Genomic DNA, 26,246 nt, shown 5'->3' on the forward strand with positions numbered 1-26,246 from the left:
ACTTGTGTGGCGCCCACGCTACTTGCCATTTACTTACCGAGAGTGGACCTTGTCCAGGTCTTGCTGCAAATGGGCATTTCAGTATCTGGAGCATTACAAATGCTGCTCAACAGTGTGTAATCATCAGCAAACATCCCACCTATGACCTTAGAATGGAAGGATATCCTCAATGTGAAAATGGGACTCGAGGAGCTCTTGTCTTAAACTAGATACAGGTTATTACACGACAGTAACCAAGTAGAAGTTGCATTGGAATGATAAACATTGTTTCAAACATTATGAGCAAGTCTTAGAAGGTAGAAACATCTCCTTTGAGATCCAGACCCATTCTCACGGCCCAGGTCCTTATGACATGACATTATCATAATAGGGGAAGCTTAATCAATACTGACTCTTTTGGAACTAAACAAATCCTGAATGGATTGAGCAGCACTCACGAAATAAAAGTGAGGAACTACTTCTTTGCCTCTGGATTCTTTGCAATGAAATGGGAATTAATTAAATACCAAGGTGTGGTCACTGTCCATCTGTCCCAGCAGAACGGGCCAGAATTTCAAGAATTTCAGTGAAAATGTCATGATTCAAAAAAATTACATTGTGCATATCTTTGATAAAACTATCCACAAGGGGAAGTAGATCCACAATCTGTTCACCATTTTTGGTTCAGTTTATCATATGAATGAACATAGAACATAGAACATTACAGCACAGGCAGTTCGGCCTTCGATGCTGTGCTGACCTGTCATACCGATCTCAAGCCCATCTAAACTACACTATTCCATGTACGTCCATATGCTTGTCCAATGATGACTTAAATGTACCTAAAGTTGGCGAATCTACTACCGTTGCGGGCAAAGCATTCCATTCCCTTACTACTCTCTGAGTAAAGAAACTACCTCTGACATCTGTCCTATATCTTTCACCGCTCAACTTAAAGCTATGCCCCCCGTGCTCGCTGTCACCATCCTTGGAAAAAGGCTCTCCCTATCCACCCTGTCTAACCCTCTGATTATTTTATATGTTTCAATTAAGTCCCCTCTCAACCTTCTTCTCTCTGACGAAAACAGCCTCAAGTCCCTCAGCCTTTCCTCGTAAGACCTTCCCTCCATACGAGGCAACATCCTAGTAAATCTCCTCTGCACCCTTTCCTAAGCTTCCACATCCTTCTTCTAATGTGGTGACCAGAACTGCACACAATACTCCAAGTGCGGCCGCACCAGAGTTTTGGACAGCTGCAGCATAACCTCTTGGTTCCGGAACTCGATCCCTCTGTTAATAAAAGCTTCAACACTGTGTGCCTTCTTAACACCCCTGTCAACCTGGGTGGCAACTTTCAAGGATCTGTGTACATGGACACCGAGATCTCTCTGCTCATCTACACTACTAAGAATCTTAGCCCAGTACTTTGCATTCCGGTTACTCCTACCAAAGTGCATCACCTTACACTTGTCCACGTTAAACTCCATTTGCCACCTCTCAGCCCAGCTCTGCAGCTTATCTATGTCTCTCTGTAACCTACAACATCCTTCTTCACGATCCACAACTCCACCGACCTTAGTGTCGTCTGCAAATTTACTAACCCATCCTTCTACGCCCTCATCCAAGTCATTTATAAAAATGACAAACAACAGTGGACCCAACACCGACCCTTGCGGTACACCACTAGTTACTGGACTCTAGGATGAACATTTCCCATCAACCACCACCCTCTGTCTTCTTTCAGCAAGCTAATTTCCGATCCAAACTGCTATATCTCCCACAATTCCATTCCTCTGCATTTTGTACAATAGTCTGTTTTGGGGACCCTTATCGAACGCCTTGCTGAAATCCATAGACTCCACACTAACCGGTTTACTCTCATCTACCTGTTTGGTCACCTTCTCAAAGAACTCAATAAGGTTTGTGAGGCACGACCTACCTTCACAAAACCGTGCTGACTATCTCTGATCAAATTATTCTTTTCTAGATGATTATAAATCCTGTCCCTTAGAACATTTTCCAACACTTTACCAACAACTGAGGTAAGGCTCACTGGCCGATAATTACCAGGGTTGTCTCTACTCCCCTTCTTGAACAGGGGAACCACAATTGCTATCCTCCAATCATCTGGCACTATTCCTGTAGACAATGACGATTAAAGATCAATGCCAAAGGCTCGGCAATCTCCTCCCTGGCTTCCCAGAGGATCCTAGGATAAATTCCATCCGGCCCAGGGGTCTTATCTATCTTCACACTCTGTAGGATTTCTCATACCTCTTCCTTGTGAACCTCAATCCCACCTAGTCTAGTAGCCTGTATCTCAGTATTCTCCTCGACAACATTGTCGTTTTCGAGAGCGAATACTGTCAAAAAATATTCATTTAGTGCTTCCCCTATCTGCTCTGATTCCAGACACAACTTCCCACAACTATCCTTGATTGGCCCTAATCTTACTCTCGTCATTCTTTTATTCCTTAAGTACCTATAGAAAGCCTTAGGGTTTACCCTGATCCTATCCGCCAGCAACTTCTCTTGTCTCCTCCTGGCTCTTCTGAGCTCTCTCTTCAGGTCTTTCCTGGCTACCTTGTAACCCTCAAGCGCCCTAACTGAGCCTTCACATCTCATCCTAACATAAAGTGTGAAGCTGGATGAACACAACAGGCCAAGCAGCATCTCAGGAGCACAAAAGCTGACGTTTCAGGCCTAGACCCTTCATCTAGACCCTTCATTTTACGCCTGAAACATCAGCTTTTATGCTCCTGAGATGCTGCTTGGCCTGCTGTGTTCATCCAGCTTCACACTTTGTTATCTTGGATTCTCCAGCATCTGCAGTTCCCATTATCACTCATCCTAACATAAGCCTTCTTCTTCCTCTTGACCAGAGATTTCACTTCCTTCGTAAAACACAGCTCCCACACTCTATAGCTTCCTCCCTGCCTGACAGGTACATACTTATCGAGGACACACAGGAACTTTTCTTTGAATAAGCTCCACATTTCTAATGTGCCCATCCCCTGCGGTTTCCTTCCCCATCCTATGCTCCCTAAATCTTGCCTAATCTCATCGTAATTGCCTTTCCCCTAGCTGGAACTCTTGCCCAGTGATATACACCTATCCCTTTCCATCACTAAAGTAAACATAACAGAATTGTGATCGCCATCACCAAAGTGCTCACCTACTTCCAAATCTAACAGCTGGCCGGGCTCATTACCCAGTACCAAATCTAATGTGGCGTCGCCCCTTGTTGGCCTGTCTACATACTGTGTCAGGAAGCCCTCCTGCACACACTGGACAAAAACTGACCCATCTATAGAACTCAAGCTATAGTGTTCCCAGTCAATATTTGGAAAGTTGAAGTCCCCCATGACAACTACCCTGTCTCTCTCACTCCTATCGAGAATCATCTTTGCTATCCTTTCCTCTACATATCTGGGACTATTCGGAGGCCTATAGAAAACTCCCAACAGGGTGACCTCTCCTTTCCTGTTTCTAACCTCAGCCCATACTACCTCAGTTGACGAGTCTCCAAACATCCTTTCTGCAACTGTAATACTGTCCTTGACCAACAATGCCACACCTCCCCCTCTTTTACCGTCTTTTCTGCTCTTACTGAAACATCTAAATCCCGGAACCTGCAACAACCATTCCTGTCCCTGCTCTATCCATGTCTCTGAAATGGCCACAACATCGAAGTCCCAGGTACTAACCCATGCTGCAAGTTCACCCACCATGTTCCGGACGCTCCTGGCATTGAAGCAGACACACTTCAAACCAACTGCTTGCTTGCCGGTGCCGTCTTGCGTCCCTGAAACTTTATTTTGGACCTCCCTACTCTCAACCTTTTCTATGCTTGAACTACAATTTTGGTTCACATCCCCCTGCTGAATTAGCTTAAACCCACCTGTATAGCCTTAGTGAATTTCCCCCCCAGGATATCGGTACCCCTCTGGTTCAGGTGAAGACCATCTTGCTTGTAGAGGTCCCACCCACCCGAGAAAGACCCCCAATTATTCAAGAATCCAAAACCCTCTTTCCTGCACCATCCCTGTAGCCACATGTTCAACTCCTCTCTCTCCCTAGCACGTGGCACGGGCAACAAACCAGAGACAACAACTCTGTTCATCCTAGCTCTAAGCTTCCATCCTAGCTCCATGAATTTCTGCCTTAAATCCCCATCACTCTTCCTACCTATGTCGTAGGTGCCTATGTGGACCACGACTTGGGGCTGCTCCCCCTCCCCCTTAAGGATCCCAGAAACATGATCAGAGACATCACGCACCCTGGCACCTGGGAGGCAACACACCAACCATGAATCTCACTTGTACCCACAGAACCTCCGATCTGTCCCCCTAACTATGGAGTCCCCAATGACTACTGCTCTGTTTCTCTTCCTCCTTCCCTTCTGAGCAGCAAGGACAGACTCTGTGCCAGAGACCTGTGCCCTGCTGCTTTCCCCTGGTAAGTTGTCCCCCGCAACAGTATCTAAAACGGTATACTTATTGTTGAGGGGAATGGCCATAGGGGATCCCTGCTCTGCCTGCCGGTTCCCTTACCGGCCCCTGAATGTAACCCATCTGCCTTTTTCTTGTACCTGAGGAGTGACTGCCTCCCTGGAACTCCTCCCAATAACCCCCTCTGCCTCCCAAATGATCCGAAGTTCATCCAGCTCCAGCTCCAGTTCCCTAACGCGGTTTTCAAGGAGCTGGAGTTGGGTGCACTTCCCACAGATGTAGTCAGCAGGGACACTAGTGGTGACCCTTAGCTCCCACATTCTGCAGGAGGAGCATTCAACTGCCCTGACCTCCGTTCCCATTATTCTAAATTCCCAAAGAGACTGTTTAAAAATAAAGAATAAAAAATAAACTAGTTACCTTCTGTCGCACAGAAACTTTTTTTTTGGTTCGAGGAGGAGGATGGGTGGGAGACACTACCCGAGTAGTGTTTCGGGTAATGCAACCACACAAATATATTCATATAAATATTATATATATGTAATATATAAAATATTATATGTATAAATATTATATACACAAATATAAATTAGTACATATATTTTCTCATTAGGTTTACCCATACAACGAATTATCTTGGTTAATAGTGACTATGTAGAGTGTTTAAAGGAGTTTAAATTGCTTACTCCCTGTGAACAATGTCCACAAGCATTCATCAAATGCCACTTTAAACAGAAACACATGAGTTAACCACAATAATAGTGAAAACAATGCAAGGTACAATGGCTGGAATATTGAACTCTCATGTTAATGAAATAATAACTTACAACTAGCAGCAGCTAACCACTATTTCACAATACACAGTTCGAATGAGAAACACTCCACTTTCCATAGTGGAGAACAAATTTAAAACAACCATTGATCCAACTTTGTCCACGAAGACATTCTATGAATTCGGGAAATGTTTTCTGTGTGGTGTATTCCTGAGGAAGTTGATGCTAATAATGAAGCATCATTTCACTGAACTCTTGAACTTCCTGGTACGGTTACAGCCAGGAAACGTACAGATTTATCACCAATGCAGCACAGCAGGACAAGAAATGAGAATTGTTACGATTCCAGCTGCTTCAGCAAGTGGAATAGTCAAACCCCAGAATAAAACCTGCCTCGCTAGATCTTTTTCCCCTTTGTCAAACCTTGTGGTCTTTCACTGAAACATAAGCACATCAGACTACAGATTAGATTTTAACAATAAAACAGAAGTTTATTACATTGAAGAAATAAAATAAACCAAAATATCAAATACAGCAGTTTCAAAAATTTCAGAACACATTGCAAAAGAAAGTTACCCATGAGAACTTTCCCCTTGACGACTCACAAACTTAAAGCTTAGCCTTCCTCAGTTTTTTCATAGTCTGCAGAATTCTAACAAAATACTCGGGGTCTGAAAGATTCACAAATAATAACCCTTACTCTGAGACAACTTATTCCTTTAACTGTTCTAAACAATCGCCTTTTCTGGAGAGACTGTGCTTAATTCTGAAGTCAATGCTTAACAAACAGAGCTTGCAGTACAGAAACAGGCTCATGATGTTATCTATGTTTCACACAAGACTCTTTCTACCCCTTTTTAACCTTACCATCCCCTTTACCTCATGTGCTCCTCTAGCTTCCTCTTAAAAAGTATCTGTGCTATCATTTCAGCCACTCTTCCTGGTTCAAATTTTAACCACTTTCTGGGCAAAGTTGCTTCTCCTGAATTTCCTGTTAGATTTATTAGTGGCTATGTAGCATCTATATTAATAAAACATTCTTCTATCTGGTTTCAAGAATGAAGCTCCAATAATGGAATTACGAGGTGTGAAGATTTGATAGAGTATAAAACTTGTGCTCTTTCCCCAACATTTTCCACTGAGGAATGAACAAGGAGAGTTCAAGAGCATCCCTGTTACATCCATTGATCAGGAGACTAAAATATCCATTAAACATTCAGTAGGCATTCCACAGCAGTAACACTGATCATATTGTAGTATTCCTCAGAGAGTTTCATGACTGATTCACTGAGAAGCAATCTTGGCGAGGTTTCTCAGTGGATATTATTCAGAATAAAGCGACATGTTGCCTTCGGCTGTATTGGAAAGCTGCTGGTAATGGAACTGTTGAAAGCATTCACACCTTTTCTGGATCCATCTTTTATTCCTGTACTTATCTCATTGCTACACTTTGTGCGCTTTACAAAAGCATTTCCTTTGTCATTTAAAACAATGCAGTCTCTGTCTCTGTAACTTCTATCTCTGTCTAATTTTACATTGTTGCATTTTTCTTTATTCATTCACAAGATGAGGGCGTCACTGGTCAGGCAGCATTTATTGCCCATCCCTTATTGCCCAGAGGGCAGTTAAGAGTCAACCACATTGCTGTGGGTCTGGAGTCACATGTAGGGCAGACCAGGTAAGGAATGCAGAGATAATGGGAACTGCAGATGCTGGAGATTCCAAGATAATAAAATGTGAGGCTGGATGACATCCAGCCTCACATTTTATTATCTCGGTAAGGAATGCAGTTTTCTTTCCTAAAGGACATCAGTGAACCTAGACAGGTTTTTCCAACAATCGACAATGGATTCACGGCCATCATTAGATTGTTAATTCCAAATATTTATTGTATTCAAATTCTACCATCTGCCGTGGTGGGTTTCGAACCCAGGTCCCCAAAACATTACTTGGGTTTCTGGATTAACAGTCCAGCGATAATATCACGAGACCATCGCCCCTCCTCCAACTTTTAGCTGCCTAGGCCCGAATCTCTGGAATTCCCTTCCCATGCCCCTCCATTTTCACTCTTTCCTCCTTAAAGCTGCCTTTTTGGCAATACTTTATGTCACTTGTCCTAATAACTACCGATTTGTAATTAAATACACTCAGTGTGGATTTGTTCACGGGTGATCACGTCTGGGTAGTACAACAGCAATATACTGCAAATGCTGGCAATCTAAAGTAAGACCAAAACACGCTGGAAATATTCAGCACAATGGACCTATCTTTGGACTTCTGATGACAGGTTAATGAAACATTAATTCTGTTTCTCTGTCCACAGACGCTGCCAGACCTTCTGAGCAGTTCTGGGATTTTCTGATTTCATTTGTGTCTGATGAACTTGATTCTATATTTGAATTGCAGGATTCATAGAATCCCTACAGGGTGCAAGCAGGCGATTCATCCCATCAAGTCAACACCAACCCTCCAAACAGCGTCCCATCCAACACATCCCCTATCCTATCCCTGTAACCCTTCATCTCCAATGGCTAATCCACCTAATCTACACGTCCCTGCACACTATGGGTAATTTCGCATAGGCAATTTAGCATGGCCAATCCACCTACCCTGCACATCTTTGGACTGTGGAAGGAAACCAGAGCACCTGGAGGAAGCCCACACAGGCATGGTGAGAGTGTGCAAACTCCGCACAGACAGTCTCCTGAGGCTGGAATCAAACCCTGATCCCTGGTGCTGTGAGTCAGCAGTTCTAACCACAGAGTCACTGTGCCGCACCAATTTGAATTGGTGTTAAAGAGGGTCAAGGAGAGTAGAGCATTTGATGCAGCTTACGTAGGTTTTAAGGTGGCTTTGGACTAGTTCCCACATGATGAATTGGTCAAAACAGAAGGTGGTGATGGAATCTGAGGGAAAGTAGCAAATGGAACAAAATAAACTCAGTGACTGCAGACAAAGGGGAATGCTCACTGTAGTTGTAGTTGAAAGGTCATTTCTATTGGGATTCCACAGGGTTCAGTATTGGGTCCTTTCCCTTTCATGGTATATAGCAAAGAAGCAAACTTAAGTGCAGAGGGCACCATTAAAAATTTGCAGATGATAGACTAAAAATGAGTGCATGGTTGATAAAGAGGAAGAAAGCTGCAGACTTGGAATATAGTAACAATGGGCTGATCGGTTAACAGAAAGGGACAAATAGAATTTAATCTGCCGGAATGTGCAGTAAGGCATTTGGGGAGGGCAAACTAGTCAATAGGATACACAATAAATGATACAATACTGATCAGCTTAGAGGCACAGCGTATGTTTCCAGATACTGGGGGGAGCAATGAGCAGCACATGGTTTGCAACTCTATCAGCTACAAGTTCCCCTCCAAGTCATACTCTCAACTCAGCTGGGGTCAGAACCAAGTATAATCTATCCTAGAAATGGAGACTGTTCAGAGTGGCTTCGGAAATAAGCTATTTTTGTGAAAGGGTGTAGTTAGCGAAACTTCCAGAGCTGGAATGTCTGGGGAGAACCGTGTGGATTAGTAAAACACTGAGGAAGTCTAAACTCTCAGTTGTGTGAATGGTGAAGGAGGAAGACCCCACAATTTGAGGGACAGAAACTGAGCAGAAGCAGTTAAATCTAACATGCAGATTTGATAGAGAAAGAAAACCGCTCCAGATTGTTAAGTAACTGTAAAGTGACTGTTTTAGGGAGTACATGGGATGCTGTTTTGTTGTGTTTTGCAACCTTTCAAACTGTGTTATATAGTTAGTTTGGTTTGCTTTATTGTATTTTACTTTCTTTAGTGCAATGAACTGTTTTATTGTTAAAACCAAATGTGCAGCTTTGTGTGCTTATGTTTTAGTGAAAGGCTGCCACACTAAATTGAAGAAAAATTGATAATCAAGTCAGATTTCATTCTAGGATGTGGCCTGGCTTGTAACAACAGCAGCTGGAATCATAGCACCAGCAAAAGAAGAATAAATGAAAAAACTTTGTTGGGAGCAGACTGTATAGTTTTAGACATTGTAGAAGAGAAAGAGGACTAACAGAGGTGCTTCTGATCCGGAAGGGAAACAACCAATGATTCTGTTGTGCACATTATTTGCCCAAAGACAAGCATTGAATACAAGTTAATTGTGCCCTTGGACACAGCACTGTTTGAGTAGGATATGAAATTTCACTTTAGAATCCATTTTCACTCGCAAATATTGATGGGGAGCACTATTTAATAAAGTGAATTTCTTCAACATCTTCAGAGCTGCATGTTTATCATTCGTATACATGGGAAATCTCAAATTCATTTTGCAGTTACATGAAAATAATGTACAAGGAAAGGAATTTAAACTCAGTATTTTGCACTTCAATTGAGCACAGGCCTTAGTCATAAAAATCTCATCTCCTGAATCCCTCTCCAGAATTGATGAACAATGGATACTATATTCATTACAGACAGTATAGGAGATTTTCCGTGTTGTAGCCCATTCCGAAATCTAGGCAAAGCTTCTTGGCGCCTCGCTGCAGGAGTTAAAGATCTGGGGAAATTGCTACATCTTACATCCCTGCCTAGGGGATGCTTCAACATCATTTCCTAAGATAACCACATGTCCATATACATGTTTTCATATTGGGGAGGTCTAAACAGAACACAAACACCTCCAAGGGTATGCCAGCTGACGCCTACATTGAAAGCGTAATACTGAGAATGCTGGAAATCTGAAATAACAGCAAGCGCTGGAGAAACTCAACAGGCCTGGCAGAATTTATGGAGAGAAAAAGGCCGAATTTTACTGTCAGCTATACATCAGTGACTAATACTATTTATTTCAGAGGAAAGGTGACCGGACCTGAAGCCTTAACTTTGATTTCTCTTCACAAATGCTGCCCAGACCGGCTGAGCTTTTTCAGCAACTTCTGTTTTTTGTCTCTTATTTACAGCATCCACAGTTCTTTTGGTTTTTAACACTATTTATTTCTTGAGTTGTAAGGTTTTTGGATTTAAGTTCTTGCCCACTGAGGTGAAAGCTATATCTAGCCCATGTAGTATGGTAGGAAAGGGATGGTGCACTGACTGTGGGGCTGCCTTATGGATGTGTGGTTAAACATTAAACATTCAGTAGGCATTCCACAGCAGTAACACTGATCATATTGTAGTATTCCTCAGAGAGTTTCATGACTGATTCACTGAGAAGCAATCTTGGCTGAGGTTTCAGAATAAAGCAACATGTTGCCTTCGGCTGTATTGGAAAGCTGCTGGTAATGGAACTGTTGAAAGCATTCACACCTTTTCTGGATCCATCTTTTATTCCTGTACTTATCTCATTGCTACACTTTTTGCGCTTTACAAAAGCATTTCCTTTGTCATTTAAAACAATGCAGTCTCTGTCTCTGTAACTTCTATCTCTTGTTTAGAACAGTTAAAGTATTTTGTTAGAATTCTGCAGACTATGAAAATACTGAGGAAGGCTAAGCTTTAAGTTTGAGAGTAGTCAAGGGGAAAGTTCTCATGGGTAACTTTCTTTTGCAATGTGTTCTGAAATTTTTGAAACTGCTATATTTGATATTTTGGTTTATTTTATTTCTTCAATGTAATAAACTTCTGTTTTATTGGTAAAATCTAATCTGTAGTCTGATGTGCTTATGTTTCAGTGAAAGACCACAAGGTTTGACAAAGGGGAAAAAGATCTAGCGAGGCAGGTTTTATTCTGGGGTTTGACTATTCCACTTGCTGAAGCAGCTGGAATCGTAACAATTCTCATTTCTTGTCCTGCTGTGCTGCATTGGTGATAAATCTGTACCTTTGTTTGCTCTCCCAGGTGGAAGTAAAAAAAATCACATGGTATTCTTTAGAGGAAAAACAGGTGAGATCTCACTATCAACATTGCTAAAAGTGATTATCAGGTCATTATCACACTACAGTTTGTGGGAGCTCATGCAAGTAAATTTCCTGTTTGGAGGAACTTATGTAAATACATTCTCTCTGTTACAGCAGTGACTACACTTTGTCTGTTTCAAAGCACTTTGGTTTGTCCTTATTGGGGAATATCAATCAAGTCTGAATCCTATTTATGTGTGTTTGGAACTAGGTCAGTGAGTTATAAATGTTCAGTTTAATTTTATGCTTAAAGCAATAATTAATTAACTACCGGATTATCCATTCCCCTTTCCCAATTTAACATAGAAACAGAGAAAATTGGACTGGGAGTAGGCCATTCAGTTCTTGAGCCTGCTCCACCATAAAATATGAGCATGCCTGCTCATGCCTGTTCCTGCTTTCTCCCCATATTCTTTGATCTCTTTAGCTCGAAGAACAATATCTAACTCTGTCTTAAAAATATTCAATGATAGAAAATTCCACTGGCTCACCATTCTCTTGGCGAAGACATTTCTCCTCATCTTCGTTCTACTGTGCATCCTTAGTCTGTGACCTTTGGTTCTGCAATCTCCAGTCATGAGGAACACCCTTCTTCACTTACCCTCTCTGATACTCTCCAGCTGTGTGACTTGAATCCACAACCTTTTGACTCAATGGTGATATTTCTACTAAGCCAATACAGTAACAATGGAATCTGTCATGTACCTTCACATCACAGCTATTTCTTTTCTCCATGACTTCATCTTGATTGGCAGCTTGTAAACAGTCAGCACCATACAATACTAGCATAGTAAGTGGCTCCCTACACTCAGAATAGAGAATCTCGAATGAGGATGCAAGTAGATGCCTTAAAGTGGATGCTCCAACTGGAATCTACAAGATACAGTGCAGTAACGCAACAACATTTCTTCAAAGGTTTCTCCAGAACCCACAACATCTACCAACCAGCAGGGCAAGGACAGCAGGCACATGGGGGCATCACTTCTCAGTTTCCCTCCAATCTTCGGATGTACACACAATCCTGACATGAAAATGTTGCCATTCCATCATCTTTACTGATTGAGAATTCTGCAGCTCCCTCCTTATCATCGCTTTGGGAATACTGTGGTTTTGGAAGGCAGCTCAGGAGCATCTGCTCATGAGCAATTAATGCTGGCCCCGTATCAGTGATGCCCACATTCAATAAATAAATAATATTTTAAAAAGAGGCATTCAGAATGAATCACCTCTCTTGCCACCCACTTTGCCAATAGTGTTTCTAGGCCAACCCAAGCAGCACAATGAAAGCAAGATGCTCTGAGGCAGGAGGAATGAAGTAGTTTAAAATGGGAAATATTTGCAGTGGTGCAGAGAAAAGACTGGGAAGTGGGGCAGATCAGAAATCTCTTTCCGCCAGTCAACCCAGGCATAATGGATTGAATGGACTCATTCTGTGCTGTACAATTTTATGATTTTAACCATTGTGGAAAGTGGATGGCAAAGCACAAAGCCATCTATACAAAGTCTAAGTGCTTCAACAAGCAGCTAGGCTGCCACGTTACTTTCTGATTTATTGTGCAATTCCATTTCTTTGGTTTAATAGCTTTTTTAAAAAAATAAATCTGTATGTACTTACAATGTGTTCTGCAAAACCCACAGCAATTGCTATTCGCCTTCCTTGAAGTTATAAGCAGTTTTATGACAAGGTACGAGAGGCAAGCAAAATCAATAAGGCCATACAAAGCAACCAATTTTGTTCAGGCCAGCATTCATTTCCTCAATCTGAATACACCTTTTACTTTCCCTCACCATGATACAGTACATTCCACATGCACCCACAAAAAAACTATTCATTTCCTGAGTTAGATGCTACAACACTGAAAAGACACTTAGAATCGTACATGAACAGGAAAGATTTGGAGAGTTATGGACCAGGAGCAGGCAGGTGGGACTAGTTTAGCTCGAAAATATGTTTGGCACGGGCTGGTTTGACTGAAGAGTCTGTTTCCATGCTGTATGATTCTATGACTCTGTTTCTCAAGCAGTTCTCAGAAATATTATAAAAAGATTGAATCTAAAATGAGAAGAACAAAAGGTACTCATATACTCCTTTTTCCTCTCTCCAAGTTTAATAAGTGACACCCACAAAAAAAGAGTCACAATTTTGGCTATTTGATCTGAGCTTACAAGCTGAGAGATCTGGCCAGCAGCAGGAAGAGGGGTCAACCTATGTGCAGTTGGATGATGGATGTTAGAACGGAATATAGGAACATGTCATTTGAGAGCAACAGAAAGCCATTCAGCCCTTTAACTCTGCTCCACCATTCAGTGGCTATTCTGCTTGTGGACTCAAGCCCCTCTGTCCCTTTTCCCCAACCCCTCGTCTCCCACATCTATCAAAAAACCATCTAACTCAACCTAGAATAAAGTCAATGGTACAGCCGCCAATACTTTTTGGGGAAGAGAATTCCACAGACCCATACCCCTCTGATGGAAATCCTCCTTGTCTCCATCATAGAAAGAAGACCTCCTGTTCTTAAATTGTACCCCCTGTTTTGAGATTCCCTCACAAGAGGAAACATTTTCCCTGTACACAATGTATCAAGTCCCCTCAGGATTTTATATATTGCCATAGGATCAATTCTCATTCTTCTAAGTTCCAACTGGTACAGATCCAACCTTTCCTCACAGGAGAACCCTATCTTCCCAGGAACAGGTCACAGAGTGGTGTCACAGAATGGCTGCCAACAAACCACAACCGATGTATGAGGGTGGCATAAGACAGACAGAATTGGCACACCATGACAGCAGGTCTCCTGGCAGGAGCGGCTACAAGCAGCAGCTTAATAAGAAGGTGCACTCACTATCTACTGGCAAGTTTCTGAAAATTTGCTCCGAGTGAGTGAATGAGAGCAGGCTGCACAGTGTGGTGTTTACACCATTTTCCTTTCACTCACTATACAGATCAATCATTGGATATGAACCCTTTGAAGAGCAGGTGTGCATGCTGGAATGGATAGAGATAGAGGAAGCTGATGTGCTGAAAATTTTGTCAAACATTAAGATTGACAAGTCGCCAGGCCAGGACCAGATTTGTCCTCGGCTGCTTTGGGAAGCGAGAAATGCAATTGCTTCGCCACTTGCGAAGATCTTTGCATCCTCGCTCTCCACTGGAGTCGTACCTGAGGACTGGAGAGAGGCAAATGTCATTCCTCTCTTCAAGAAAGGAAATAGGGAAATCCCCGGCAATTATAGACCAGTAAGTCTCACGTCTGTCGTCTGCAAGGTGTTAGAAAGGATTCTGAGGGATAAGATTTATGACCATCTGGAAGAGCATGGCTTGATCAAATACAGTCAACACGGCTTTGTGAGGGGTAGGTCATGCCTTACAAACCTTATCGAGTTTTTTGAGGATGTGACTAGAAAAGTTGTAAAGAGGGTCGAGCTGTGGATGTGGTGTATATGGATTTCAGTAAGGCATTTGATAAGGTTCCCCATGGTAGGCTCATTCAGAAGGTCAGGAGGAATGGGATACAGGGTAACTTAGCTGCTTGGATACAGAATTGGCTGGCCAACAGAAGACAGCGAGTGGTAGTAGAAGGAAAATATTCTGCCTGGAAGTCAGTGGTGAGTGGGGTTCCACAGGGCTCTGTCCTTGGGCCTCTACTGTTTGTAATTTTTATTAATGACTTGGATGAGGGGATTGAAGGATGGGTCAGCAAGTTTGCAGACGACACAAAGGTCGGAGGTGTCGTTGACAGTGTAGAGGGCTGTTGTAGGCTGCAGCGGGACATTGACAGGATGCAGAGATGGGCTGAGAGGTGGCAGATGGAGTTCAACCTGGATAAATGCGAGGTGATGCATTTTGGAAGGTCGAATTTGAAAGCTGAGTACAGGATTAACGATAGGATTCTTGGCAGTGTGGAGGAACAGAGGGATCTTGGTGTGCAGATACATAGATCCCTTAAAATGGCCACCCAAGTGGACAGGGTTGTTAAGAAAGCATATGGTGTTTTGGCTTTCATTAACAGGGGGATTGAGTTTAAGAGTCGTGAGATCTTGTTGCAGCTCTATAAAACTTTGGTTAGACCGCACTTGGAATACTGCGTCCAGTTCTGGGCGCCCTATTATAGGAAAGATGTGGATGCTTTGGAGAGGGTTCAGAGGAGGTTTACCAGGATGCTGCCTGGACTGGAGGGCTTATCTTATGAAGAGAGGTTGACTGAGCTCGGTCTCTTTTCATTGGAGAAAAGGAGGAGGAGAGGGGATCTAATTGAGGTATACAAGATAATGAGAGGCATAGATAGAGTTGATAGCCAGAGACTATTTCCCAGGGCAGAAATGGCTAGCACGAGGGGTCATAGTTTTAAGCTGGTTGGTGGAAAGTATAGAGGGGATGTCAGAGGCAGGTTCTTTACGCAGAGAGTTGTGAGAGCATGGAATGCGTTGCCAGCAGCAGTTGTGGAAGCAAGGTCATTGGGGTCATTTAAGAGACTGCTGGACATGTATATGGTCACAGAAATTTGAGGGTGCATACATGAGGATCAATGGTCGGCACAACATTGTGGGCTGAAGGGCCTGTTCTGTGCTGTACTGTTCTATGTTCTATGTTCTATATTAGCTGCAGCTCAGTGGGTTTCACTCCAACCGTTAAGACAGAATGTCATTGTTCAAGTCAGGATCTATAGACCTGAGAAGAAAATCTAGGCTAACATACCCAGTGCTCCATTGTTGGAGGTGCTGGCCTTTGGATGATACCATTCGAACCAACACTCTACCCATTGAAATTGTGGCTTCAGGTGTCTAGTTGTTAAATACTCGTATTCCCTCTCAGGTAATGTAATGCCTCTGTTGTCAAGCACAGTTATCCTGGTGTTTTGGTCAATACTAAGCTCTGAACTGATATTACTGAAGGGGTTTTCTGGTCACTGTGATGTTGCCGTTTGTGAGATCTCACTGTGCACAAATGGACTGCCGTGTTTCCACATTACGACAGTGACTCCAATTCTCAACTATTCTCTTGGCCAGAAGTTGTTTGGGATATCCTAAAGCTGTGAAATGCACAATGTTAAGAAAGAAAGCCTTCTCTTTCTTCCCTTTCATGGCCTCAGGACATTCCAAAGCACTTTACAGCCAATGAAGTATTTTGGCAGTCATCAGTTGGTAATACAGAACTTGAAAAAAATACATTTTTGTTTATCCTTTTCATCTTGCACTTATTGGGGCAATTTGCAAGAAGTGAAGGGAAAAGCTGTACACAAAGAGAGTGCTGATTCATTTGGAAGTGGAACCACATCAATATTTAGGAACAGGTACAGCAAATGGTTGAAGTAAAGATGAATAAAGCAATTACAGTGGACTCTGAGGTGTTTCCACAGGGAAAACACCAGGACTCACTTCTTATTTACTATAATAGTTGATCCTTTTACATTGTATTTGATGTGAATTGTCCTGTTAAGTGCAAGTTGAAAAACTGGTGCAAAATATGCCTTTTCTCAGCAGTATTCATATTTTGGAAGTGTAGTCACTATTGCAATGTCAGGAAATGCAGCAGTCAATTTAGGCACAGCAAACTGCTACAGTTAACAAAGCAACAGCGAGAAAAATTCATTCCCTCCACCAGTGATGGGAAGTAGCAGCTGTGCACATCATCTACAAAATCCCCTGCATAAATTCACCAAGGCTCTTTAGAAACCAACACTTTCATAAATACTACCATCTAGAAGGATAAGGGCAGCAAATTTATGGGAATACCACCACCAGTTTAAGAGTTTAAGAGTTTAAGAGTTTTAAGAGTTTAAGAGTCGTGAGATCTTGTTGCAGCTCTATAAAACTTTGGTTAGGCCGCACTTGGAATACTGCGTCCAGTTCTGGGCGCCCTATTATAGGAAAGATGTGGATGCTTTGGAGAGGGTTCAGAGGAGGTTTACCAGGATGCTGCCTGGACTGGAGGGCTTATCTTATGAAGAGAGGTTGACTGAGCTCGGTCTCTTTTCATTGGAGAAAAGGAGGAGGAGAGGGGACCTAATTGAGGTATACAAGATAATGAGAGGCATAGATAGAGTCGATAGCCAGAGACTATTTCCCAGGGCAGAAATGGCTAGCACGAGGGGTCATAGTTTTAAGCTGGTTGGTGGAAAGTATAGAGGGGATGTCAGAGGCAGGTTCTTTACGCAGAGAGTTGTGAGAGCATGGAATGCGTTGCCAGCAGCAGTTGTGGAAGCAAGGTCATTGGGGTCATTTAAGAGACTGCTGGACATGCATATGGTCACAGAAATTTGAGGGTGCATCCATGAGGATCAATGGTCGGCACAACATTGTGGGCTGAAGGGCCTGTTCTGTGCTGTACTGTTCTATGTTCTATGTTCTACCTGCAAGTTGCCCTCCAAGCCATGGTTCAAGAAGGCAGCTCACCAACACCTTGTCAAGGGCAGCTATGAGTGGGCAATAAATACTGGCCAGCCAGCAGCAGCTCCATTCTAAGAATGAATACAAAAAAACCCCAGGTAATTTATTCAGTGCCAGTTCTTCCTTTCTTTCATGACTATTTAAAGTCTCTATTGATGGTATAACTAAAGCAGCACAAGCCCTTGTTTCCAACTGCTGCATCAAACACATAGAGTTCAAAATGTGCAACCAGAATTAATGACTGAACAGGCAGCCAAGTCAATATTTCGGAATAGGTTAAGCAAGTGGTCAAAGTAAGGATGAATAAAGCATTCACTGGAACAGAGTGGGCACATGGGATTAAGACTCATGTCCATGTAGAGGGTAAAATCTTTATACAAAAACGTTGGTTAGAGTGAGTGGCAACTGTTTGCCTTTATTCACGTCTTTAATGGATTCTAAGGCATGTCTCAGAAACTGATACTGCAATAACAAGTAGATAGTAGCAAGGGGAAGAGGTAGGTTTTCATCAGACTGATGCTCTATGTCATTAGCGAAACTTCTGGAAGAGCTTTACATTCTACTTCAATATTCAAAGGGGAGACCAAAACCTCTCCAAAGTAACGCCACTGATAATATCAAATGATTATATCAAATATCACAAGGTGCACACACACACACACACACACACACACAGTATCCATATTGTAATTTCCACGTCATTTTCACTGTGATTGTGTTGAAGGTCAAAAGGCATGGAATTGTCACAGCAAACCTCAAACTGCTGAATTCTGGCAGAAATCCAAGAATCATCCCAACTGAAATAAAATGCACCTTTCAATCTGTAAAGACATGTCACAGCACAGGAGTTGACATAGGTGCAGTTGGAATTTTGAGTTTTATCATTAAGAGAATAAAAATGTCTCATCATTTTAATTTGTCATACCAACTTGCAGAGAAATCACGTACTACACATCTGGCATGATAGTAAAATAACAGTGGGGCACATAGATGCTCTACAATAGAGATAACAAGGTGTAGAGCTGGATGTACACAGCAGGCCAAGCAACATCAGAGGAGCAGGAAGGCTGATGTTTCAAGCCAAGACCCTTCTGCAGAAATCTTTGACATGATTTTGGAGTATCGTGGAAATTTGCAGCAATGGAAGGAGAGCATTTGGCCCAGCGCATCTTTGCCAGCCAAATTAAAATTATCAAGTTGAATCCTGTTTTCCAGCTCTTGGCCCTCGACATTAATGTTAGTTCAAATACAGATCCAAGTTATTTTTAAACTCTAGCAGCTTTTATATCTTCAGTTGCAAAACTTTATGGACCCTCTCGACACTCTTCTAAATATTTTGTCCCATCCTCTCCTAAAAACACTGCTTCGTGTTTTTGGCTGCAAAGTAAGTGACCACAGTCTCAGCCAAGAAACCAATCAGTCAGTACCTTGTATTATCATGGGAGGTGGAGACAGAACACTGGGCTTAGCCAGGATCTGTACTTCCATTAGCATTGCACACACCACACAGAGTTCCCAATTTAATAAAGAAAAGTTCTAATTATGTGGATTATGCTGGCAAAGTCACCATTTTATTGCCCATTTTTATGAACTATTTGCTATACTACTTCAGAAGGCAAGTAAGGGTCAACTGCCTCAGGGCTGAATTACACAAGACTCTGGGTTCCCCACCTCTTTGACTAAAAGCACAGAGGTGGGGAAGTCTGCCAAGCTCTGCAACCATCTGATGGGTTGATTGCTCCGCTTACACATGAAGATGTCCTGCCTCAGAGAGATTCAGGCCAGTAAGAGATTGGCAGCATTCCAGCACTGTACCAGCAGCACCACCAGAAGACGTGGTCATTACTGGTATTGCACTTGGGACTTGGACAATTGTTCCAGATTCAGCTCACCAAGTGAGAAGAATTGGTAGGCCCTAGTGAGGATATGTTGGGGAGTTGGGGTGTTGTCAGAATTTTGAAGACTGGTGATAAGCAAGGCATTACATATGATCCTCGAATGGGAGCATGGGCTAATTTAGAAGAGACAGTCACCATCTGCCACCCCACCCTCAAACCCAGCCCCAACACAGCTGCCTGCTGGGTATTTGGCGTTAGGCCTCTCCAGCCATTTAAAACCCAATGATACCGCACCCTCCCACCTCGATTTATTGTCTAATAACAACAGCATGTATGCATCTTGCATTGGTAAAAGTAAAATGTCTCACAATATTTCATAGGAGGAATGATCTAATCAAACGTGACACTGGCAATATCAACACAAGTCACCGCTCTGGTATTTTATAACCAATAATGTAAAGGAGAACATGGTCGGGGGGGGCGGGGTGGTAAAGGAGTGGTGAGGTTTATGGAAGAAATTCCAGAGCTTAAGGCATTGTCAGCTGAAGGCATGGTCACCAATTATGGAGCACCAATAGACACAAAGACAGACTTTGTGAAGCATGGAGATTTTCATTATCTGTCCCAAGGAAAATAGCATCATCATCACAGATATGATCATTATTGGTAAACATTGATACAGTGTTGCATTCAGTCAGTGAACTTAGAGAACCAATAGAGAGAAATCCAACAAATGCACAGGCCACGCATTCAAAATCTAAACTCAACAGGGATCATGAGGTCAAAGGGAGAGTCAACCCACAAAGGTTCTCAACACCAGAGAATAAGCCAGAAAATTACAAATCAAAGTACTGTGTGTGACATGATAAATCAGTAAGAAACTATTTTTAAAGGGACATGGTGTCTTCTCCTCAAAGACTTCCACTGCATCCAACAATTGGAGTCTTGTAGAACACAACTACAGCAGCTCTTCATAACTGGATAGCAGAGCAGCGCATCTCCAGACTATGACAGAATCTCATCCTGGCAAATAATGCTTTTAGTTTATTCCATCATCCTTAATCACAATATGTTTTACTCATGTAGGAGCAAGTCACATCAAAATAAATTAACATTTTCCCACGATTTACTCGCAGCGTACCCTTCAAATCCCATTATTCTTTTATTTTTAACAAAATATCTGGAGTGAAGCTTTAGGCAAATATAGAACTGAATAAGATTCCCCCTCCCACATTGTGGCGTACATTATCAAGTTTCCAGTTAAGCGAGACAGAAATGTTTCAGAAATCCTCACTGTGCCTTGTTCGGAAAGGGTTGCCTTTTCCTCCTCCTTGCAGCCAGGATAGCTGGGAGAGACATCACTCCTGCGTCTCAGACAATCTTTCCGAAAATACTGTTATTACTACATCATAGATCAGCCAGCTCGAGGTCTCCCCCGTTTAATCCTGGTTAATTTTAGAATTGAAATCTATCATTTAAAGCGTCTCCCAGCAAAACTGCTTCGAATTACCAGATCTGCAGCATCTATTGCTTTGTCATCAACTGGCACTTGTCAGCCCATCAATCAATGGGTTAAATTTAAAATAGCCCCGGTCGTTTGGGGCGTGCGAGCCAGTGAGCATCCGGCAGTCAGGGAACAGCGCCAGAGGGCTGCAAGCTAACGGGGTCCGAATCATGTTGCCAAACCACTGCCCGGGTGTGGAGTCACTGCATTTGTCACATCCGAGTCCCCCCTCACGTCTCTAGGCTCTCTTTGCAACACAGCAGCAACAACCTGCACAGAGTGGGTCAAACAAGATCTCCAGTTTGCACTTCCTCAGAAGCGAGACTCTGAGCTATTACCTTCTTGACAGCTTTCCACTAGAATTAGCTGTTTAACCATCTTAGTCACTGGCCTGATATTCTCTGGTCGGGCACTTTTTTTGCCGAAACAGCACAGTGCAAACCTCCAGAACCACCTTTCCCCTCATACTAACTGATTCTGTGCGTTGTATCTCAACCGTGGATTCGCTACAAACCATCTGCAATCTCTTGAGATAATGGGAACTGCAGATGCTGGAGATTCCAAGTCCCTTGTTCGCTCCACACTGCCCTCCAACCCCACCACACCCGGCACCTTCCCCTGCAACCGCAGGAAATGCTACACTTGTCCCCACACCTCCTCCCTCACCCCCATCCCAGGCCCCAAGATGACATTCCACATTAAGCAGAGGTTCACCTGCACATCTGCCAATGTGGTATACTGCATCCACTGTACCCGGTGCGGCTTCCTCTACATTGGGGAAACCAAGCGGAGGCTTGGGGACCGCTTTGCAGAACACCTCCGCTCAGTTCGCAACAAACAACTGCACCTCCCAGTCGCAAACCATTTCCACTCCCCCTCTCATTCTCTTGATGACATGTCCATCATGGGCCTCCTGCACTGCCACAATGATGCCACCCGAAGGTTGCAGGAACAGCAACTCATATTCCGCCTGGGAACCCTGCAGCCATATGGTATCAATGTGGACTTCACCAGTTGCAAAATCTCCCCTTCCCCCACCGCATCCCTAAACCAGCCCAGTTCATCCCCTCCCCCCACTGCACCACACAACCAGCCCAGCTCTTCCCCCCCACCCACTGCATCCCAAAACCAGTCCAACCTGTCTCTGCCTCCCTAACCGGTCCTTCCTCTCACCCATCCCTTCCTCCCACCCCAAGCCGCACCCCCAGCTACCTACTAACCTCATCCCACCTCCTTGACCTGTCCGTCTTCCCTGGACTGACCTATCCCCTCCCTACCTCCCCACCTACACTCTCTCCACCTATCTTCTTTTCTCTCCATCTTCGGTCCGCCTCCCCCTCTCTCCCGATTTATTCCAGTTCCCTCCCCCCATCCCCCTCTCTGACCCCCCCTCTGGTCGAGGCCCTAAATGTCAGCTTTTGTGCTCCTGAGATGCTGCTTGGCCTGCTGTGTTCATCCAGCCTCACATCTTATTATCTGCAATCTCTTGCCCGGTTGATAGGGAATCTAGGATTCCCAGTATTGACCTTATCAATCCTCAACGTTCAATCTGCGCTGTTAGGAGCAGAAAGCGCCGGCTTGTGAAGCTAAGGGATGCAGGGGAGCTGTCTGAGGGAGAGAGAACGCACTATTCAGGCTAATGCTACATTCCCACCGATTGCACTGTATCAAGAGTCGCTAACAGCATCGGTCAAGATAGGAGAGCCCATATTGAACAACAGACCAAACTCCGTCCCCTCCTACTCCACAATAACAGGACATTTGCAAAACACACACACACAAAAAAACGCAGGCACATTCACATCAGCCAATGGAACGGTGTGTAAAGGGTACTCACTCGCTTTGCCTTGTTTCGGCCTTTGCACTGCAGCTACATCTTCGGTTTTGACAGCTTGCAGTAATTCCTGATCTTTCCCCATGGCTTGTTGATGTGTGTGTGTGTGTGTGTGTTTATATGCGTGTTTTTATATCCGATGCATCTTAGGTTTTAGGAGCTGAAGCGAGAGAGAGACACACACACACACAGAGAGGGAGGAAGACTATGCCTGGCAGTGTGTGTGCTTAGAGGCAGAGGCAGGGACAGGAGGAGAGCTACCGATGGGTGAAAGGCATAGACAGCCTCGTCTCGTGTATCACAAACCAAAACGGCTCTCTCTCCCAAGATAATAAAATGTGAGGCTGGATGAACACAGCAGGCCAAGCAGCATCTCAGGAGCACAAAAGCTGACGTTTTGGGCCGAGACCCTTCATCAGAGAGGGGGATGGGGAGAGGGAACTGGAATAAATAGGGAGAGAGGGGGAGGCGGACCGAAGATGGAGAGTAAAGAAGATAGGAGAAGAGAGTATAGGTGGGGAGGTAGGGAGGGGATAGGTCAGTCCAGGGAAGACGGACAGGACAAGGAGGTGGGATGAGGTTAGTAGGTAGATGGGGGTGCGGCTTGGGGTGGGAGGAAGGGATGGGTGAGAGGAAGAACAGGTTAGGGAGGCAGAGACAGGTTGGACTGGTTTTGGGATGCAGTGGGTGGGGGGGAAGAGCTGGGCTGGTTGTGTGGTGCAGTGGGGGGAGGGGACGAACTGGGCTGGTTTAGGGATGCAGTAGGGGAAGGGGAGATTTAGCATCCTGGTCCCTTTTCACTGGGGGTTGCCAACCTGCTGTCTCAGGAGTCAGCATAACATTTGGCGATTGCAATTTTACGCTGCAAATAGCGCCAATTTGAAAATAATACCGGCGTCTCCGGAAGTGAATTAAACTTGGACAAGAAGCAAATGCGGCTTCCATCAATCATTCCACCCGCCACCACAGCCCTCTCCCACTTCTTACGCCCCTTCAATTATACTTAACACACAAATACAGCTCAATTCCGATTAGCACGTCTCGTTATTTTTTCACTCCCTTCCCCGCCATGTTAACCAGTTATCACTGAGCACCCTGGCTGGTTCCTTATCTGGTCAATCCATAATTGTACATCCCATCTGTGGTCTGGGATCAAGCTAGTTATTTGGGAATTATCTCCACACCTGTCTGAAAGGCAGTGTCTTGTTCTCCCTGGGTTATTTTTAATCTGGAAGCAATGCTAATGATGCTGTCTGACTTGGGGTCATGCTTGTCATCAAGATTTGTGTGTGCACTCTGCGCAGGGCGGCAATTAACTCGGAAATGTTTTCACCTAGCGGCTGAACGGCTCTAAGTGTCTGCACCCCTCTCATGTGTGTAAATTATCACCGACATGTAAATCTCTGATGGTTCTAATTTGGGATACCACATTATCAATGAGTTATTTTCCGTGTCTTAAGATCCAATAACATCAGTATCCACTTGCCCACATCATTTGGATGCTTGAGATAGGCGCAGGTAACAGAGAAGGTTGAAAAGGACAAAGATGCTGTTGTGCTGTGCATGGGCTATCCAAAAGCATTTTGTACAATTTTTGAAGAAAATCTTAGAATGAAAGCGACAGCAGCAAAATGGATCCAAAATTGTCTGAGGGATGAGAAAGAGATTGTAATATAACAAAGTGTGTAGCTGGATGAACACAGCAGGCCAAGCAGCATCTCAGGAGCACCAAAGCTGACGTCAGCTGCTGTGCTCCTGAGATGCTGCTCAGCCTGCTGTGTTCATCCAGCTACACACTTTGTTATCCTGGATTCTCCAGCATCTGCAGTTCCCATTATCTCTGATCACAAGAAAGAGAGTGTGATGGGTGTTTTTCTGATTGAGAGGATGTTTGTTGTGGAGTTCCCCTGAGGCTGGTAGTGAGACCCTTGCTTTCCTGATACGTACATAAATGATCTAGGCTTGGGTGTGCAGGGGACAACATTGTACTGTACAGATGACACAAAACTCCAATGTACTGCGACCTGTTATGAGACATAGAGTCATAGAAATGTACAGCACAGTCATTGGTCCATTTCATGGGCGCCATTAGACTTTCATTCCTGGGTGTTGTTTTTAAATTGAAATTGGATTCAAACATGCGTCATGGTGAAAGTTGATTCTGATTACCTGAATCTCCGGATTACTAGTCCAGTGATGTTGTCACAACGCCTCCATTTATGAGAATGATTCTCAGGGATGAGAAACTCAGTTATGAGGATTTTTTCAAGGTACTGGGACTGCTTTCCTTGGAAACTTGATAGAAACTTTCCAAAACCATGAGTGCTCAGGAGAAAGCAGATAGGAATAAAATGCTTCAGAGATAGCAGGAACTGCAGATGCTGGGGAATCTGAGATAACAAGGTGCTGAGCTGGATGAACGCAGCAGGCCCAGCAGTATCAGAGGAGCAGGAAGGCTGACATTTCAGGCCTAGACCCTTCTTCATTTTTCTGAAGAAAGTTCAGAAAGCTCTTCATCCAGTTCTACACCTTGTTATCTAGGAATAAAATGTTCCCACTCCTAAAATGAATCTAGAACCAGAGGGCACAGTTTCAAAGATGCTAACAAAAGAAGCAAATGGGCAGTGAGAAAAAATACTTTATTCAGCCAGTGAGTGATCTGGGCCTGGAATCCACTGCCTGGAAATGTGGTGGTGGCAGATTCAGCGAAGGCACGCAAGAGGGATGGTTACTTAAACAGAAAAAAAAATACATGCAGGGTTTTTGGAAAAAGGTAGAAGATTGGCCTTAAATTAGAGTGCTCAGAGAGCTTGGCAAGTATCATGGGCTGAATGTCCTCCTTCTGCATTGTAGCAATTCTGCGTTTCTGCCAGGTTCACTCTTCTGTTGTGGGCAGTGATGGATGGCATTTTTGCAGGCAATCACGTCGGTGCTGGATTTTGTACATGACGGGTAGAATTTAACAGCCCTCTCTTTATGCGGGGTTTGAGCTGGAGAGTGTAAGTACGGACCTGACTGCCTTTCAAGTTTTACCCTGATGCAGTCTCGATTGGGAAGGCTGGTAAATGGTCTTTACTCCCCTGAGTGGGCAATTAATAACTTAGGCTGAACAAATATCACACAGAAAGTTTGAGAAGTAAAACTCTTAATTATAGAATCCCTACAGTGTACAATCAGACCCTTTGACCCAACATTGACCTTTGCAGCATTCCACCCACACCCATTCCACTATAACCCACCTAACCCACACATACCTGGACACTCTGGGCAACTTAGCATGGCCAAGCCATCTAACCTGCACATCTTTGGACTGTGGGAGGAAACTGGAGCACCCAGAGGAAACCCATGCAGACATATACAGAATGTGCAAACTCCACACAGACAGTCACCTGAGGTTGGAATTGAACCTGGGTCCCTGGAGCTGTGAGGCAGCAGTGCTAACCGTTGATCCGCCATGCCATATTAGTAGCGATGGCAAACAGATAGCACCTGACTACCTTTTCTTACAACCTCCTGATTCCCTGGCCAGAAAACCTCTCCCACGACCCCAATTTGTTCATGACTCACTAATAGCATTGGATTAATTGCAGTACCAGCATCAGCCACCCTTCCT

At 43.8% G+C, this 26,246-nt stretch overlaps 1 long non-coding RNA gene across 1 annotated transcript in view; it reads right to left on the reverse strand.

Annotated features, from left to right (window-relative positions):
* LOC132206322 (uncharacterized) overlaps positions 1 to 22,669 on the reverse strand; it is a 218,044-nt gene extending 195,375 nt beyond the window's left edge. The window contains exon 1 of the long non-coding RNA XR_009442973.1: positions 22,637 to 22,669. This is a non-coding gene — a long non-coding RNA (uncharacterized LOC132206322). The remainder of the gene's footprint in view (positions 1 to 22,636) is intronic.
* Positions 22,670 to 26,246: the final 3,577 nt, after the last annotated feature.

This window comes from Stegostoma tigrinum, chromosome 35, assembly GCF_030684315.1.
Source record: "Stegostoma tigrinum isolate sSteTig4 chromosome 35, sSteTig4.hap1, whole genome shotgun sequence".
Taxonomy (NCBI): Eukaryota; Metazoa; Chordata; class Chondrichthyes; order Orectolobiformes; family Stegostomatidae; genus Stegostoma; species Stegostoma tigrinum.